Source organism: Crocodylus porosus, unplaced genomic scaffold (assembly GCF_001723895.1).
Source record: "Crocodylus porosus isolate Cpor-Errol unplaced genomic scaffold, CroPor_comp1, whole genome shotgun sequence".
Lineage (NCBI taxonomy): Eukaryota > Metazoa > Chordata > Crocodylia > Crocodylidae > Crocodylus > Crocodylus porosus.
The window spans coordinates 7416278-7428387 of record NW_017728924.1 but is presented as its reverse complement, the minus strand read 5'-3'; positions in this window follow the sequence as shown (position 1 = coordinate 7428387).

Below are 12110 nucleotides of genomic sequence, written 5' to 3'. Positions count from 1 at the left end.
AGCATTTTCAGGATCAGGGCTTTTCTCCATTTCTATATTCATATTTATTTTGATTAGTCTAAAGAAATAGTCCTCCTCCCCCTGCCCCATGTCCAGAAGGGACCAAAACCCTTGGACACATGGGGGTACTTTTGAATGCACACTTACATTAAGACTTTTAACTGGCTAGAGATGCCAATAAACAATGCAGCAAACATTAACTTGTACCTGTGCTTAGGTAAGTACTTTGGAATATGATGCAGAGATTTCTTCTGACAGATGTGAGAAGTTTTGAGTTTAAAGTCAGTAAAACACTTGTTTTTACTTACTTTCCCCTTTTCTTTTCTATTCAGAATAGGTATTTGTTAAAGAAGTCCTAAGGGGTTGCTTTATTATTTTTCAGTTTACAATACTGTTAATTTACCCACACTATTCTATCAATTCTCCCCCACACTTTTGACCAGTATGTGCCTGGGGGAACACATAGAGGGAGCCTTTCTTGCCCTTCACCGCATTGAGATGGACACACAAGTCTTGTGGAGTAATATACCCTCCGTTCTGGAGTCAGGAGCAGAAGCATGACCAGTTCTCCCAGGCTAGCTGTCCTCAGTAGACAACAACTAAGTGGTAGGGGTGTCAGTTTGCACTGAGCAAACATTTACACTGGAATGAAAAAGACTTGGAAAGCTGATACACAAGTGTTACACCAGTGTAACTCACACCAGTGTCTAATTACTCCTCACTTTCTGAGGGTAATTTTACCCTAGAGTAGAAGACCTTTGCAACAGTTTCATACAATCACTCCATTCTTCCCAGACTGTGGTAATGTATTAACTATATATTTTCTCTTCCTTCATACCAGTACATAACCATTTATCCCGCAAACAATGTGTTTTGTTTCTCTTGGAGATTTTCCTTCTGTTATTTGAATTGGCCTACAAACAGAGCTGTACCCTTGTTATTTTACAGGAACCAATGTTTCCACTATCCACTATTTTTTAGTGACCACATAACCAGGCAGCACTGGGTGTAAATATCTCGTCTCTAGTGTTCCCAGAGGAACAGACTTGCCACACACCACTTCCATCCAGCATCTGGATCCCCTTATCTCTTCTATACCTTTAATGGCAGGAAGGGGAAGAGGGTTAAAGGAGTCCCAACTCATCCTGTTGGCAATACAAAAACCTACCTCTTTACACATATTAGCTGCAGGGACCACATTATTGTAGGGATGGCAAAAATGTCCATCCACATTATACCAGGAAACTAGAGCAGTTGTTCACTAGGAATACAATAAAACAGAGGGCACATACAGAGGTAGTAGGGATAGGAATTACACAAATTCCTCAGTAACATCAACCTTTCATTCTCCAGATGAAGCAAACTTCTCTTCTATGCCAGTCTAAAAAGTCCAGTTGTAGGTCATGTGAATCCTGTGTTTTTATGGTCTTGTGAAGCATTCCCTACTTGTAAGACACCTTGCCAAAGAGCCCATAAAGTTCTCTTCTCCCTGACTGAAACTAACACTTAACTGTAGAAGCCTGGCATTCTTCTGGGGCTTGTTTTTCAGAGTCACTGAAAATAGTAGCCAATAAAAAACATCCTGCATTGCACTGCCCTATCCAGAAGCTGCTACTAAGGCTGCATACACACACTTAAGTAATCTGAAAGAATTTCTCCCAAGTTTCTCTTGGCAGAGACATTTTCCCAAAGTCACATGTACTAACTTTCAAATGTTGAGGCCCTAAAGAATGGAGAGCTTCCAGTGCTAACACTGTGCAGCCTTGGAGCTGCAGGGGAGGGGGGTACAGCTCAGTGTGCTCTGTAGGTTCCCTTGGCCTGCCTGCTGACAGATGGCAGCAGTGCACAGCACATCTCTGATTGGCTGATCCAGTCTGCCCATGGTCAGCCAGTTTCCCTGAAGCACAATGTGAACATTGTAAAGGGGCATGTTCCAGAGTTCAGAGTCTTTCTGGACAAAGGGGAGGGGAGCGTGGGGGGTGGGAGGGATGTTGGAGGACTACATTCTCTTCTGAGCAAAGCAACAGTTGTACAGAAATTTGCTCTCCTCCCAGAAGAAACTCTCCTGGACATGATTTAATCTGTTTGTTTTTTCTCCTGGAGTAGCCATTTTCATTCTGGGAGAAAAAAGCCTTAATATCTGTACATTCATGGTTTCTCCTGGGAGAACACTGACTCTTCCAAGAGAAACTGAATGACTGTAAGTGAAGAGAATGAATACCTTTAACTTTTCTATCACCATAACCTCTGAATAGATTTTGGAACATTTTTATCTATCTGGGACAAACTATAACACAGATGATAGTTATTTCCCCCGCTAACCAGAAATCCCAAGTATTTGATTGTTAAAATATCTTTTTTTGTGTGTTTTTTTTTTTTTTTGGGGTGGGGGGGGAGTTGTTAGTTTTTTTGGTTTGGTATTCTTTTTAAAACAATATTGAATGACTCCAGCTTTTTTGGTTTCCACAGCCCTTCAAATGACAAATTACCATATACACACTCTTCCGCACCAAGTACAAGAGAACACTTTTCAAGGCTGGCATCCAGTAACTTTGTCTGAGCTAGCACCAAATGAGCACCTTTAACTGCAGTTGATCTCTCTCACTGGACCTCATCAATCAACAGAAATGTACTTTTCTTTCATACCGGCCAAGTGCGGACATTAAAAAAGCCCAAGGAGGAATTTATCTAACCTTCGTGAGTTTCTGTAAGTGGCTTAGGTAATACTGATAGTGAAAAAAGACAGGTTGGCCCTTTGATAGGGGGTGGGGGGCATGTTCCAGCCAGCCTCTGCATCTTGTGTATCAGCATCCCCATGCTTCAAAATGGTGGCAAGGAAGGACACTTTAAATAAAAGTCATCCAATGAGCTTTAGTTAAAGTGTTCCTGTTGCCATTTTGAAGCACAGGGATCCTGATAGATGAGGTGCTGCAGGCACTTTAGAGTGACTCTTGAAGCCACTCTATTTAAAGTACCTGCCTCCCACCACTGGGGCACATGTAAAAACGCTCTATGCTTTTTAGAGACATGTTTCCTCTGAATTTCTATTAATTGCACAGGAACTATTTGGTAGAAGGATATTGTTAGAATAATGCACATCTGCTCTTGATTTGTGACGCTAAAGAGAAGCATTCCATAACTACACAGATTTCATATAGCTCATCATGAGAAAATTTAGTTTGAATATCCACTTTCCTGGCAAGAAAGGAACAAAAATTAGTTGAAAGTCAGAGGTGTCAAACTCAACCTGGGCCCTGAGCTGAATCAGGACTGTAGGACTCATTTAGACATAAGTCTCAATGAACATTCTGATGTTTTAACTAAGAAGTAGAGCTTTGAGGAATTCAACAACTTAGGGTCACAGGTACTGCTTTCCATGACATTTTACTTAAGTTCACTAAATGCCAAACAAAACAAGCAGAGCTGTTGCATAACTTTCTCATGGCAGCCTCTGGAAATCAAATATTGGCTCAGTCTGGCTTCACTGGAAGGTAACAACCTGACTTGAATTCTGAGTCTTTAATGTAGCTGACTATTGATCCTGAACATTTTATGTCAATTCAGATGCATGGTTTTAGTCCCACTGGCAATAGCACTGGGCAAAATGAGTCAAGTTGGGGGGTGACCGTGGAGCTTTTCCTCACCTACGAGAGCCCATCTCAGTTAACCCTACCTACATCCTTATAAAGCAGTTTAGCCTAATGAAAGCAAGAGTTGTCAGGAACAGTACTGAGTATTTTTTTTTCCTGGTTTAGGACTTGGTTATAATACTCAATTAGCAACAAAACATCTTACGGAGGACATTTCTGAGACTGATGTCCCAATGTTAACTAGACAGATGTAGCTATTTTGGCAACACTCCTAAATAGTTACCTTGGGCTTAAGGACTGATGGAGAATCCAGGGGTTATTCAGTCCCAGGTTTTTTTATATACAGTGCTTCAGTAAAATTCATGGATGTATTTTGTTTAATACCTTATGCCTTACTTTTCCACTGAGAATTTCAGGAATAATAACTCTCTGGGTGACTCAGGCAAGAGGTTAGGAGAATGATGAGGTATGGGGACTTAATTGTTTAACTGGACAAATTATGGAGAGCAAGGGGTAGTCAGATTCCTAGGAAAGCCACAAATACCACCAAGAATGGCAGAATGAGCAGCACAGCAGTGAAGGAAATTCTGAATCCAAAACTGAAGTCAAATACAATGCTGTCTAAAGCCAAGCCTGAATATACAATCAAGGGCTTCAAAGAGACACGTCATTTGTGAAACTAAAGCTGGGTTTTGACCAAGTATTTCTGTATAAGCACAGATATCATAACATGTTGTTTTCTTCCCAGCTTCCAAGCAGCTGAGAATCAAAGGGAAGAATATTTCACATGTATTTGAATGATGCAGTGACCTTTCCATAACAGATCCCTTTTAAATCAATTCTTAATTAAACATATACATAAGCTGGGATCACACTGTACAAAACTACTACGCAGCTCTCAGGTAACATTGTATTAGTTAGAGATGATACCAGGCAATTTGCATTGTATTTTGATATGGGGAAACAGAGCAGAGTTGCTAGAAAGATTGGACAAGCTGCTCAACATGGTAGAGACGTATCTGTACATTCAAAATCCCTGACAGCCACCCCACAAATACCAAAGAAATTACATTTGGCTAAAGTTACTCATTTCAGGCTAAATGTATTGTAGCAACTTATAAGAAGTTATATACATCTGAATACTCTCGTCTTGAGCCCCACAGCGCCACTCAAAGGGAAAACCGTTAAGCATGTCATGAAACCTTTCATGTGTGGGTTGAACTTTGAGGATGGGGATAGATCTCAAGCACACATTAATTTCTAGTGCAGATTCAGGTTTCTGCATGCTCTAACTGTCTCATGTTCTTAATTTGTACCTCAAATGAATTGATATTTCTTTCCCTTTCTCTATTTTAATTTTTATCTGGCTAAAGTCCTGCAAATATAACTGACTGCTTTCGCCTTGCTGGAGAAGGGACCAAACATCACCATGGCAACTTGATATTGCTACACCTCCTTGGTAACCAATTTGACATAATTATTTATGATATTCACCTGTATTAAGGCTCCAGGGCTGAATATTTTAAAAGTCTATCATTTTCAATTGCATTAGCTTGTTTTATAAGCAAATGATCCTATGAATATGCACATTTTCCATTGCTCAATGCAATTTCAAATTAATTCCCTTCCGCACATACTATTAAGCTACATTGCCAATTATTAGACAGCTCCTAATCTATTTGTTTACAATGCCCAAAGATAAAAAAGTGAGGCTGGAATATGTGTATGGGAAAGGATTGAAGCTTTTCTAGAGGTCAGATGACAACTCAAGAAACAGAAATATGCATTACATTTTGACCATATATTCATCTTCGCAAACTATGTGCACATCCCAATTTGAAACCATCCCTCTCCTAGCCCAAGAGAAGACCAAAAATAAACACAGTAGATCTTTATTTCACATTCCAAGTCCATCTCTACTACATTACATCTATGTATTTAGTTTTCCTAAGAGTAGCCTGAATAAACACCTAATTTCTAAACTAGTTGCAATACAGCAATTCACACATACTGGCTTACCAAAAGCTGGAGTCTACCACCTTAGTGATGACTTCCTTGCAGTTATTCATTGCATGTTTGGAACTTGTGGGAGAGAAAATGGCTCACAACAAAGACATACAAGGTTCTTTTGGTAAATCCGATATTTTTTATTAGACCAACTCAAACAGTTGGAAAATTTGTTCTTAGCAAGCTTTCGGGCAAACACGCTTTGCCAGGCTAAGGAAGCATCTGCAGATGATCTGTGCTCTTCTTGGATGGAGTGGTAAAGCTGCCAGAGGACAGTATGTATGCAAGGAAGCCATAATTTTATTTTATGTACCCGCCTCAGGCTGCCTTACCACTACATCCAGGAAGAGCACAGCCCAACTGCAGATGCTTCCTCAGCCTGACAAAGGGTGTTTGTGCCTGAAAGCTTGCTATGAAGAATTTTTCCAACTATTTCAGTTGGCCTAATAAAAGATATCAGATTTATGCAAAGAACCTTTTCTGCCTGTGTCCTTAGACCAATATAATCACAAACAACAACTCTCCTATGAAACATGGAAGAGATCACAACAAAGACTGCATGTTGCCTCCTCTTTACTTTATAAGCTATCCTCTTGTTGCCTGTTTTTAATTTTTATTTAAGTATATTAAGCTGTTTTAAGGGATGTCATCTTTACCAGAAAAGACTGTGTTTGACTTTTTAACTTGCCTGCATCTTTAGGTTTAGGTATAAAGGTGGTGTGAAAGCAGAGAAAAGAATCCAAGTAAATATGTAACAGGTGCACAAGTACATTTCATTTTTTAATAAACTATGCAAGCATAGGTGTGAAAAAATATGCTAATAGGCCTCATTGTGGCTGTGAGATTGTTATGGGAAAAACCCAGCCAACCAATAACTCTTTACACACAGATAAGAATTTCCCAACTTTACAGTTGGCCCAGGGAAAGATATTACCAAACAAATCTTGCTTCTTTTATGAAAAAAAGAATAAATTCATTTATTCTAAAACAGATTAGTATAAAACAGTTAGCTGGACCTTCAAACTATTTTTATTAAACCTTTCATTCGTTTTTACTCCTTTGTACTTCAATAGAAAATTCAGCAGTTCTCTGAGCGAAGTTGTCTAGTTCTCAGGAACCATTATTACAGTTTCCTCATGTGTTTTTATCTTCTCCAAGAGCCAAAAACTCCTGAGAAATGCCTTTAGTTCATGAGCAGCCACATTCGTACACATGCTCTGTGTTCCATGAGCGCCGTTATTATTGGAGAGGATGCAAATAAGTTACTTAAGATAGCAACAATAATTTTCAATAAAGACTGTAGACTCCATTGAAAGAGATGTGAATACTGGCTAGTAGTACACTGTCTATTGTGGGCTCTGACCACACAGATTTATTTACAAAATGTTTGAAGATAAGATCCATCGCCCAGAGAAGTCGGCAACCTGATCCCATGACAAGAAACACCAGCATTGATTCTTGTTTCTGCATGGTTCTCATTTCAGAGATGGGAATGAGAAAAGAGAGGGATGCTTCTTAGGAAAGGTGTTTTTTGCAAGAGGAAGGGGCAATGCTATGAAAGCTATAAAACCTAAATAGCAGAAAAGAAAACGAAGGAAGCAGTTTCCATAAAGAATGAAGAGGCTGTAGGAAGAAACAGAGAAAGAGATAAAAGCAGTTGCAGAGCTTTGCAAATCCTGCATATCGTAGATCAGAACTGGACCTTAGGAGTCAGAATGCTTGTTAAATAGTTCTGGTCCAAAGCCCATTGAAGTCAATAGAAAGACAATCAATGGCTCTGGGTCAGGCCCATAATCACAAACTAAATGCGTCAATAGGATCCTTAGTTCCCTAACAAAACACAAAAATAAATGAGCAGTGTCAAAAAGCAGGCTTGTAAAGCCTCCTCCCTCCAATGATGCTGCTTCTTTTAAGATGAGGCCACTAAAGGGTAAAGTGTGTGTATGGCAAGTACAGCTCCTGAGAGTTTTAAATATAATCTTCTTATGGCAGCTTATTCAGTTCCTGAAATCTTCTCTGGTGAAAACATAAAGCAAAAGTGAGGTGAACATCTGTTCCATCTGTGGGTTCACTGTACTGTCAACTTCACCGCTAGCTTTTCTTGGCATGGGTGGAGTTCACATATATGTTTGCGCACCCTTCTAAACATGTCTAAGCCCTTTAGTGTAGCATTTATGTAAGTGAATGTGAAACTCAGCAATGCTTCCTCCCTCTGATTGCTTCTTTGTTACGGCTACTGTCTTTTTGCCACCCACAGATACACACTTAATTCGGAAATGTGATTGTCCAATTAAGGACTGTTTAGGGGATGGTAGCCAACCTTTTACTGTTCATACCAGAGAGGAGCTTTCTGGAGCAAATTGGGGTTTTTTTTGGTTTTTTTAAAGTAATTGTTATCTGAGCAAACAGATGTTTGGTGTTTCAGAAAAACATCACATGTTCAGTCAAACTGAGTTCTGAAGCAAAACACACACATCTATGTGGTCTGTTTGATGCGCCGTGTTAGAAAGTGAATAAGGCAATCATGTGCCAGTACAGGAGACTCATCCATATTTGTATTGGGGGAGCTGAAAAATAAGGACGTGTTTGCATTCTCAACAACTAAAGGTCAATTGCAATGATTTCTCATCAGCTTTCCCTATACTGAAGGCTGTATTATATGGGAAAGCAATTGTGCCAGAACCATAATTGATTTTTTGAATTTCACTTTGATTTTTTTTTTCCAAACAGAAATGGACAGCATGAGAGAAGTTATAGTTGGGGGAGGGGGGAGAGACTGAATTTAGAGGCAGCATCACAGATGACAAAGGAAAGATATCCCTGTGAAAGATGAAAAGCCAACAGGCATACACAATTCCTGTATAAGTAGGCCCTTGATCTCCCAGGGTGATTTGCCCAAGCAAAGAATGCAGGCTCAAAGCCGACATTTCTTTATAGAGCCAGATCCTCACACGCTTGCTCACGATGAATGCCTTACTCAGCAGCTGAGGTCAATAAAAGCAAAGCAGATTTTGTGGTGCATTAAAGGGACCACATACCTATAGGAAATAATCAGAGAAAGGCGATTTGAGAGATTTCGCAAATCAGGAGAAAACAATTAAATGTGGGAAATAGAGACTGGGAAAGTTCAAAAAGCCTTTTGCTGAAAAACCCTCTTGTGTGTTTTTTGTGTTTCTATGCTTTAGAGCAGGGATGTCAAACTCACCTGGCTGTGTAGGCTGGGTGAGTGGTGTAGGGTATGTCCACAGGTCATATGAATGGCACATGGCCAGATTGGGCTGGACTGGGCCCCTGGATCCACCTCCCCCTGACACACCAGATCCAGCACACACAGTGCTTTGTCCAGCTGCTCTGTGATGCACAGTGCATATGGTACCTATCCCACCCAATCTGGGATGCATGCTGCACATCAACCACAGGTCCGGGACTGCTTGGGAAACAGGGCACTGCATATGGCATGCATTCTGGTCCCTGCACTTGGTGCTGCTCTGGCACAAGCTGCATGCCACATGTGTGACTACTTTGGACCCAAGAGCAGTGTTGGGGGCCAGATAATAGGTCTCCACAGGCCAGATCCAGCACATGGGCTTCATCTTTGACACCCCTGCTGCAAAGCATGAGCTCCTGGAGAAGACACCTACTTCTATTAGTACTTATTGTCCAAAGTCAACCATATGGTTTGTACTTAAATAATAATAATAAGGAAAACCTAAATGACTAAGTTTGGGATCTATAAGATTCCAAGCCCAATTTTCTGATTCAAGAGGTTCCGACATTTTAAAATAAATATCCAAATAGATCCCAAAGCTCAAATCTTTATTTTGTACTACTCACTATAATTAAAGTACAGTCATTGTGATATGGTACAGCAGGGACTATATCTTTTTCTGCCATATAAACAATAGACAAATCCCGCAGATCTAACAGAATCACAGCATCATAGAAAAAGAGGCTTGGAAGGGACCTCAGGAGGTCATTTACTCCACCCCCCTGCTCACAGCAGAAGCATCCACAACTAGATCATCCCAGCCAAGATTTTGTCAAGCTGGGCTTAACCTCCAAGGATATAGATTACACGACTTCTCTAGGTAACCTGTTCCAGTGCTTCACCACCTTCCTACTGAGAGTGTTTTTCCAAATATCCAACGTAAACTTTGCTTGCTACAACTGGAGACCATTGCTCCTTGTTCTGTCATCTGCCACCACTGAGAACAGTCCAGCTCCATCCTCTTTACAACCCACCTGCAGCAAGTTAAAGGCTGCTGTTAAATCCCCTCTTAGTCTTCTCTTCCCCAGACTAAATGAACCCAGTTCCCCCAGCCCCTCCTCACAAGTCATGTGTCCCACCTGCCTCACTATTTCTGTTGCCCTCCACTGGATTCTCTCCAACTTTTCCACATCCTTTCTGTAGTGGGGGGCCCAAAACTGGATGCAGTACCAATGCTGAATAGAGGAGAATAATTACATCCCTCAATCTGCTGGCAATGTTCCTACTATTGCAGCCCAGGATGCCATTAGCCTTCTTGGAAACAAGGGCACACCATTGGCTCATATTCAGTTTATTGTGCACTGTGACCCTCAGGTCCCCTTCTGCAGATCTGCTGCCCAGCCAGGCAGTCCCCAGCCTGTCCCGTTGTGCGGGATTGTTCCATACTAAGTACAGCACTTTGCACTTGTCCTTGCTGAACCTAATGAAATTTCTTTTGGCCTAATCTTCCAATTAATCCAGGTCACTCTAAATCCTAGCCCTACCCTCCAGCATATCTACAACTTCCTCCAGCTTGGTGTCATCCGCAAACTTGTTGAGGGTGCACTTTATGCCAGCCCATTGATGAAGATATTGAACAAAAACAGCCCCAGGACCAACCCCGGGCACTCCGCTTGATACCAGTTGCCAACTGAGCATTGAGCCATTGATTACTACCCTCTGAGCCTGAATGCTCCAGGCATTTTTTAATCCATTTTGCAGTTCATTCATCCGACCCATACTTCTTTAGCTTGCCTGTGAGAATGTTTTGGGAGACCATATCAACAGCCTTGATAAAAATCAAGCAATATACATCCACTGGTCTCCCTGCACCACAGAGCCAGGCATCTCATCATAGAAGGCAATCAGGTTGGTCAGGCTTTTGCCCTTGGTGAACCCATGCTGACTGTTCCTAATCTCCTTCTTCTCCTCCAAGTGCTTAGAAATGGATTCCTTGATGATCTGCTCCATGATTTTTCCAGGGACTGAGTCAAGGCTGACTGGTCTGTAGTTCCCTGGAACCTCCTTGTTCCCTTTCTTAAATATGGGCACTGTGTTTGCCCTTTTCCAAGCATTCAGGACCTCTCCTGATTGCCATGAGTTTTCGAAGATGATGGCCAGTGCCTCTGCAATCACATCAGCCAACTCCCTCAGCACCTTTGGGTGCACCCTGTCTGGCCCCACGGACTCGTATATGTCCAGCTTTTCTAAACAGTCCCTAACCTGTTCTTTCACCACTGTTGACTGCTCATCTCCTCCCCAAATTGTGGTGCCTGGTGCAGTAGTTTGGGAGCTGACCTTGCCTGTAAAGACTAAAACAAAAAAGGCATTGAACACTTCAGCCTTTTCTGCATCCTCAGTCATTAGGTTGCCTCCTTCATTAAGTAAGGGACCCACACTGTCCCTGATCCTCCTCTTGCTATTGACATACTTGTAGAAACCCTTCTCATTACCCTTCACATCCCTTGCTAGCTGTAACTCCAATTGTGCTTTGGCCTTCCTGACTTCATCCCTCCATGCCCATGCAACATTCTTATACTCCTCCCTAGTTGTTTGTCCAAGCTTCCACTTCATATAAGCTTCCTTTTTGTGATTCAGTCTAGAGTTCCCTGCTAAGCCAAGCTGATGTTCTTCTATACTTGCTAGTCTTCCTGCACATCAGGATGGTTTGTTCCTTCACTCTCTCTAAGATTTCTTTGAAGTACACTCCTGTACTCCTCTACCCCTCTGTCTGACTTCCCAAGGGATCCTTCCCATGGGTTCCCTAAGCGAGCTGAAGTCTGCTTTTCTGAAGTCCAGGAGCCTTGCTTTGCTGCTCTCCATCTTTGCTTCCCTCAGGATCCTAAACTCAATCATCTCATGGTCACTGCTGCCCATGTTGCCATCCACTACTACATTCCCCACCAATTCTTCCCTGTTTGTGAGCAGCAGGTCAAGAAGAGTGTAGCCCCTAGTTGGCCACTCCAGCACTTGCACCAGAAGTTGTCCCCAACATTATCCAAAAACTTTCTGGATTGCCTGTTAACTACTGTATTGCCCTCCCAGCAGATGTCAAGGTGATTGAAGACCCTCATGAGACCCAGGGCCTGTGATTGGGAAACAACCACTAGCAGTTTGAAGAAAGCCTCATCCACCACTTCCTCCTAGTCTGGTCTATAGCAGACCCCTGCCACAACATCGCCCTTGTTGCTCTCCCCTCTGACCCTAACCCAGAGCCTGTCAACAGGCCTATCACCAACTTCATACTGGACTCTGAGCAATCATAT